The sequence below is a fragment of the Drosophila takahashii genome, unplaced genomic scaffold, assembly GCF_030179915.1.
Source record: "Drosophila takahashii strain IR98-3 E-12201 unplaced genomic scaffold, DtakHiC1v2 scaffold_99, whole genome shotgun sequence".
In the NCBI taxonomy this organism is placed as follows: domain Eukaryota; kingdom Metazoa; phylum Arthropoda; class Insecta; order Diptera; family Drosophilidae; genus Drosophila; species Drosophila takahashii.
The window spans coordinates 16812-24117 of record NW_027221773.1 but is presented as its reverse complement, the minus strand read 5'-3'; the positions used below and the strand labels follow the sequence as shown (position 1 = coordinate 24117).

The 7306-nt window shown below is 34.8% G+C and overlaps 2 non-coding genes and 1 pseudogene across 2 annotated transcripts; all 3 read right to left on the bottom strand.

The window, feature by feature from the left end:
* Positions 1-272: 272 nt before the first annotated feature.
* Positions 273-3040, bottom strand: LOC138914799 (large subunit ribosomal RNA; annotated as a pseudogene).
* Positions 3041-3438: 398 nt separating this feature from the next.
* LOC138914796 (5.8S ribosomal RNA) lies at positions 3439-3617 on the bottom strand. The gene has a single exon (XR_011420602.1). It is a non-coding gene; the product is annotated as a 5.8S ribosomal RNA (ribosomal RNA).
* A 621-nt stretch (positions 3618-4238) lies between these two features.
* Positions 4239-6233, bottom strand: LOC138914797 (small subunit ribosomal RNA). The gene has a single exon (XR_011420603.1). It is a non-coding gene; the product is annotated as a small subunit ribosomal RNA (ribosomal RNA).
* Between the last annotated feature and the right edge of the window lie 1073 nt (positions 6234-7306).

Here is a 7306-nt window from a genome sequence, read left to right as displayed (position 1 = left end):
ATCAAAGTCACACACCTTTGTCCAATTTCCGTACCAAATATATGACAAATAGCAAAGTCACAATTACCTTTCAGACAACTGTCAAATAAAATATGCCTAAATGAGGCAAATATGAAAACAAAATTCACAAAATGAAAAACGCGAAATATCACTCAACCGCACAGTTTTTCATGCAGAAAAAACCGAAAACGTTTTCACAGGCAATAAACACGAATTTTGGTGCTAGTTTCAGCTATGTAGCTAACCGGGGACTGTTGTTTTTGAATTAACTAACGGAGCGCACGAAAACACACGTCTGCTCACTCGAGCAATCCAAAATCGACTGTGAGTAGATAGGGACAGTAGGAATCTCGTTAATCCATTCATGCGCGTCACTAATTAGATGACGAGGCATTTGGCTACCTTAAGAGAGTCATAGTTACTCCCGCCGTTGACCCGCGCTTACTTGAATTTCTTCACTTTGACATTCAGAGCACTGGGCAGAAATCACATTGTGTCAACACCCGCTAGGGCCATCACAATGCTTTGTTTTAATTAGACAGTCGGATTCCCCAAGTCCGTGCCAGTTCTGAATTGATTGTTAATTGATAATCGTTATAATTAATAAGAACTAATTGGTTTGACCCAATTAGTATTCTTAAAAATTTTAGCAAGAAAGTTCCACAATTGGCTACGTAACTAACTATCCGGGGAACAAGTAACTAACATAAATGCTAGAAACTCTATTTACCCAGAACGAGCACATAAACCATGTTATTGTTTCCCAATCAAGCCCGACTATCTCAATCTTCAGAGCCAATCCTTATCCCGAAGTTACGGATCTAATTTGCCGACTTCCCTTACCTACATTATTCTATCGACTAGAGACTCTTCACCTTGGAGACCAGCTGCGGATATTGGTACGGCCTGTTGAGAAGTTTGCGTGTCCCCACCATAAATTTTCAAGGTCCGAGGAGAAAATATCGACACAACAGTATATGTCATGCTCTTCTAGCCCATCTACCATATCTCTCTGCGAAAGACTTCCATGGTAGTACGGCTATAAAACAGAAAAGAAAACTCTTCCGATATCTCTCGACGGCTTCTTTATGGTCGTTCCTGTTGCCAGGATGAGCACGAGGCCCATATTTAATAACAAACGGATACTCAACAGGTTACGGAATTGGAACCGTATTCCCTTTCGTTCAAAATTATTCAAGTATATTATATTAGCTTGATTTGTATATATTGCGTTTTTGGTTTTACTTGAAAATTTTCGGCTTTCGCCTTGAACTTAGGACCGACTAACTCGTGATCAACCACTGTTCACACGAAACCCTTCTCCACTTCAGTCCTCCAAGGTCTCATTCGATTATTTGCTACTACCACCAAGATCTGTACCAATGGCAGCTCCATGCAGGCTTACGCCAAACACTTCTACGCATACCATTGTACCTTCCTACTCACTAAAGTTTCAAAATTTATATCACAAGTAATATAAATCATCTACTTTAGCGGTAATGTATAGGTATACAACTTAAGCGCCATCCATTTTAAGGGCTAGTTGCTTCGGCAGGTGAGTTGTTACACACTCCTTAGCGGATTTCGACTTCCATGATCACCGTCCTGCTGTTTTAAGCAACCAACGCCTTTCATGGTATCTGCATGAGTTGTTAATTTGGGCACCGTAACATTACGTTTGGTTCATCCCACAGCGCCAGTTCTGCTTACCAAAAGTGGCCCACTGGGCACATTATATCATAACCTTAAACTTCATATCAAGAAAGTTAAGGTTCTTACCCATTTAAAGTTTGAGAATAGGTTAAGATCGTTTCGACCCTAAGGCCTCTAATCATTCGCTTTACCAGATAAGATTATTTTATATAATATTAAAATGCACCAGCTATCCTGAGGGAAACTTCGGAAGGAACCAGCTACTAGATGGTTCGATTGGTCTTTCGCCCCTATACTCAATTCTGACAATCGATTTGCACGTCAGAACTGTTTCGGTCTTCCATCAGGGTTTCCCCTGACTTCAACCTGATCAAGTATAGTTCACCATCTTTCGGGTCACAGCATATATGCTCAAGGTACGTTCCAGTTAGAGGCATAAATAATATAAATATCATTATACATAACTATATAGAACGCCCCGGGATTGTGTTAATTAGCTATAAATAGTTAAAAAACTAATCCCATTATTAGTCAAGTTAATTACGCTATTAGGTTTATATCCCAATAACTTGCACATATGTTAGACTCCTTGGTCCGTGTTTCAAGACGGGTCCCGAAGGTATCCTGAATCTTTCGCATTGTTAATCCTACAAGTGCATATAATAAACACAAAAATCAATGATAATCATGCCATTATATAATTCCGAAAAATTAACGCACTGTATTCATATAAATCTATCAGCACTTTATCAAATTAATAACATTTATTCTGTGTTAAAATGCAAGCAATTTAATTTGAATAAACTATAAGTTATATTTTATGATAAATTTGGTATGCTAATAGATTACAATGTCCTTATATGGAAAAAATGCACACTATTATCATAATATTGTTTAAATATTACAATTTTAATGATGAATTTTCCATAACGGATATTCAGGTTCATCGGGCTTAACCTCTAAGCAGTTTCACGTACTGTTTAACTCTCTATTCAGAGTTCTTTTCAACTTTCCCTCACGGTACTTGTTTACTATCGGTCTCATGGTTATATTTAGTTTTAGATGGAGTTTACCACCCACTTAGTGCTGCACTATCAAGCAACACGACTCTTTGGAAACATCATCTAGTAATCATTAACGTTATACGGGCCTGGCACCCTCTATGGGTAAATGGCCTCATTTAAGAAGGACTTAAATCGTTAATTTCTCATACTAGAATATTGACGCTCCATACACTGCATCTCACATTTGCCATATAGACAAAGTGACTTAGTGCTGAACTGATTTCTTTTCGCTCGCCGCTACTAAGAAAATCCTTGTTAGTTTCTTTTCCTCCCCTAATTAATATGCTTAAATTCAGGGGGTAGTCCCATATGAGTTGAGGTTGTATATAACTTTTATTTGCAATTAATTCTTTATATATAATGATAAAACATTTTATTAAATTCGTTTAAAGCTGACGTATATATATATTAATGGCATTTATTTGTAACGAATTAACGAAGAATAATAATATTGTCAACGTTTTTCATATTTCAAATCATTAATAAGAGACAATTCTAGATAATATTTTATGCTAGACATTTCTCAGTATTATTTGATTGAAAAAGAAAATATTCCTCTTCGTTTTTCTCAAAGTTTAATTACTATTGTGAGATAATGTTTTTCATATATTTGTTAATATTATGAATAAAATAATTAAATTATTTTTATCCAATAATATACCATATGCTTATAAAATTTTATTATAAAATTTGTATAAACAACTTAATTAGCATAGTCTTACAACCCTCAACCATATGTAGTCCAAGCAGCACTATAAAATTAATTAAAGTACATAACAGCATGGACTGCGATATGCGTTCAAAATGTCGATGTTCATGTGTCCTGCAGTTCACACGATGACGCACAGTTTGCTGCGTTCTTCATCGACCCATGAGCCGAGTGATCCACCGCTTAGAGTTTTATAATATTGGTTTTAAATTTGGTCAAATATGTTTTTATTGAAAGAAATTAAAAATACACCATTTTACTGGCATATATCAATTCCTTCAATAAATGTATTTATATACCTAAAATAAATGCTGCGAAATGTCTTAGTTTTATATAAACAATATATATCAAAGTATTATTTGTAATGGCATTTGTTTGTTAATATATATTGATAATTTTATATAAAACATTAACCTGAAACCAGGTACAACATTGTATATTTTAGGTTGTTGCATTATCCAATGTATGATCATCATCAAATTAGTTGGCCAATACATCTCGCAACGCGTGTATATTATGGTCCATATACACACAAAAGTTTATAATAAATATATAAAATATATTTTATTATATTAATAATTCGATTTGCTTGTTCGAATTTTATGTTTGTTTCTATTTAATTTATTTGTAATAATATTATATTATTACAATATTTCGATTTGCTTGTTCGAAATTTATTTGATCTTTTACTTTTAAGATCATATTTTTGGTATAATTATTATTATAATTATTATGTATATATATATATATTGGTAATTTGTATTAAATTTGTATTAACAAATTTTTTTATTAACGGTAAGGATATTATACAATAATGATCCTTCCGCAGGTTCACCTACGGAAACCTTGTTACGACTTTTACTTCCTCTAAATAATCAAGTTCGGTCAACTTTTGCGAAACAACCGTAACACACAAGGCGTCACAGTGATCACGTCCGGAGACCTCACTAAATAATTCAATCGGTAGTAGCGACGGGCGGTGTGTACAAAGGGCAGGGACGTAATCAATGCGAGTTAATGACTCACACTTACTGGGAATTCCAAGTTCATGTGAACAGTTTCAGTTCACAATCCCAAGCATGAAAGTGGTTCAGCGGTTTACCCGGACCTCTCGGTCTAGGAAATACACGTTGATACTTTCATTGTAGCGCGCGTGCAGCCCAGGACATCTAAGGGCATCACAGACCTGTTATTGCTCAATCTCATTATTGCTAGACGCAATTTGTCCATTTAAGAAGCTAGTGTCCTTATAATGGGACAAACCAACAGGTACGGCTCCACTTATATAAACACATTCAAACACAATAAACATTTTACTGCCACCATGAATGAAGGCTATATAAGCTTCAACACCATAATCCTGAAGATATCTATTTAATATATTTGAGTCTCGTTCGTTATCGGAATTAACCAGACAAATCACTCCACGAACTAAGAACGGCCATGCACCACCACCCATAGATTCGAGAAAGAGCTATCAATCTGTCTTACACACTTATGTTCGGACCTGGTAAGTTTTCCCGTGTTGAGTCAAATTAAGCCGCAGGCTCCACTCCTGGTGGTGCCCTTCCGTCAATTCCTTTAAGTTTCAGCTTTGCAACCATACTTCCCCCGGAGCCCAAAAGCTTTGGTTTCCCGGGAAGCGACTGAGAGAGCCATAAAAGTAGCTACACCCAATTGCTAGCTGGCATCGTTTATGGTTAGAACTAGGGCGGTATCTGATCGCCTTCGAACCTCTAACTTTCGTTCTTGATTAATGAAAACATCTTTGGCAAATGCTTTCGCTTAAGTTAGTCTTACGACGGTCCAAGAATTTCACCTCTCGCGTCGTAATACTAATGCCCCCAAACTGCTTCTATTAATCATTACCTCTTGATCTGAAAACCAATGAAAGCAGAACAGAGGTCTTATTTCATTATCCCATGCACAGAATATTCAGGCATTTGAAGCCTGCTTTAAGCACTCTAATTTGTTCAAAGTAATTGTACCGGCCCACAATAACACTCGTTTAAGAGCACTAATGCAGGTTTTTAAATAGGAGGAACATATGAAAAAATACAAGTATTTAAACACATATAAGAACTCCACCGGTAATACGCTTACATACATAAAGGTATAGTACTAACCACAATTGTAAGTTGTACTACCCGTATGAAGCACAAGTTCAACTACGAACGTTTTAACCGCAACAACTTTAATATACGCTATTGGAGCTGGAATTACCGCGGCTGCTGGCACCAGACTTGCCCTCCAATTGGTCCTTGTTAAAGGATTTAAAGTGTACTCATTCCAATTACAGGGCCTCGGATATGAGTCCTGTATTGTTATTTTTCGTCACTACCTCCCCGAGCTGGGAGTGGGTAATTTACGCGCCTGCTGCCTTCCTTAGATGTGGTAGCCGTTTCTCAGGCTCCCTCTCCGGAATCGAACCCTGATTCCCCGTTACCCGTTGCAACCATGGTAGTCCTAGATACTACCATCAAAAGTTGATAGGGCAGACATTTGAAAGATCTGTCGTCGGTACAAGACCATACGATCTGCATGTTATCTAGAGTTCAACCAATATAACGATCTTGCGATCGCTTGGTTTTAGCCTAATAAAAGCACATGTCCCATAAGGTTCATGTTTTAATTGCATGTATTAGCTCTAGAATTACCACAGTTATCCAAGTAACTGTTAACGATCTAAGGAACCATAACTGATATAATGAGCCTTTTGCGGTTTCACTTTTAATTCGTGTGTACTTAGACATGCATGGCTTAATCTTTGAGACAAGCATATAACTACTGGCAGGATCAACCAGAATAATGTTTTCGTTCATATTTCATTCATATTTTTTGAATAGAAATTAGTAATATAAATATAATAGATTTTATTTCCATTTATATGTTCGGTTTTTCTTAAATATTGATTTTAATTCAATATTTTTTTTTTGCTTTGTGAAATAATTCTATTTTAATTCGAATACGGCCATTTTTATATGGCATTCGTATACGTTCTTTAATTTTTACTTGTTTCGCCACTAATATAACAAGTTTATAATTGATGTTAAAGAAAAAGTACAACTTTTTTATAACACAATTTTCAATATATATTGTTCTTTCTATAAGTTTTTATTATATTATATATACATATTTCATTCTAAAATATCATTTTTGTTCAACATACATAATTATTGTATCCACACATGTACAATTTTTGTTTAACCAATATAAATATTGAGTTAAATCATTTGCATTTTGATGATAAATTTAAAATTTATCTTTTCCATATAACTCTCTGGTAATATATGATATAAAACCGAGCGCATATGAAATTATTTTGATCACTAATATTGCAATTATATTTTATTATAATGCTTTTTGTAAACACATTGTACCGGCAAGCGATACTCTGTGCCCAAACGACAGGGGATATAATAATTTAATATAAATTATCATATATACCTGCCACCAAAGATTAACGATAAAAGTCGGAAACAATTTGTTATTCTATATATAATAGAAACTTGACCTCTGTTTCACCTTATTATCATGGGTTTATAATATTAACCGCGTAGCCAAGTCTTAATTTCATTTAAGAAACAAATTTATACGGATAATATTTTGATTTTAATATATGTTGTTCTATTGATAACAAAAGTATATATTATAATATATTTTGTTCAATAGTAGATGGACTACTTACTGTACCATCCTTATTTTTTATTATTATTGATATACATTATATTGACAACAGCATATGATATTCATATGGTTTGTTCAATAATTAATTGGTGGACAACCACTGACCATCCTATAGTAGTTTTTGGCCACGACGTCTAAATATCGAAATTATTTAATTCCGTTTGCCACCCATACGATAGATATTAACTATCTA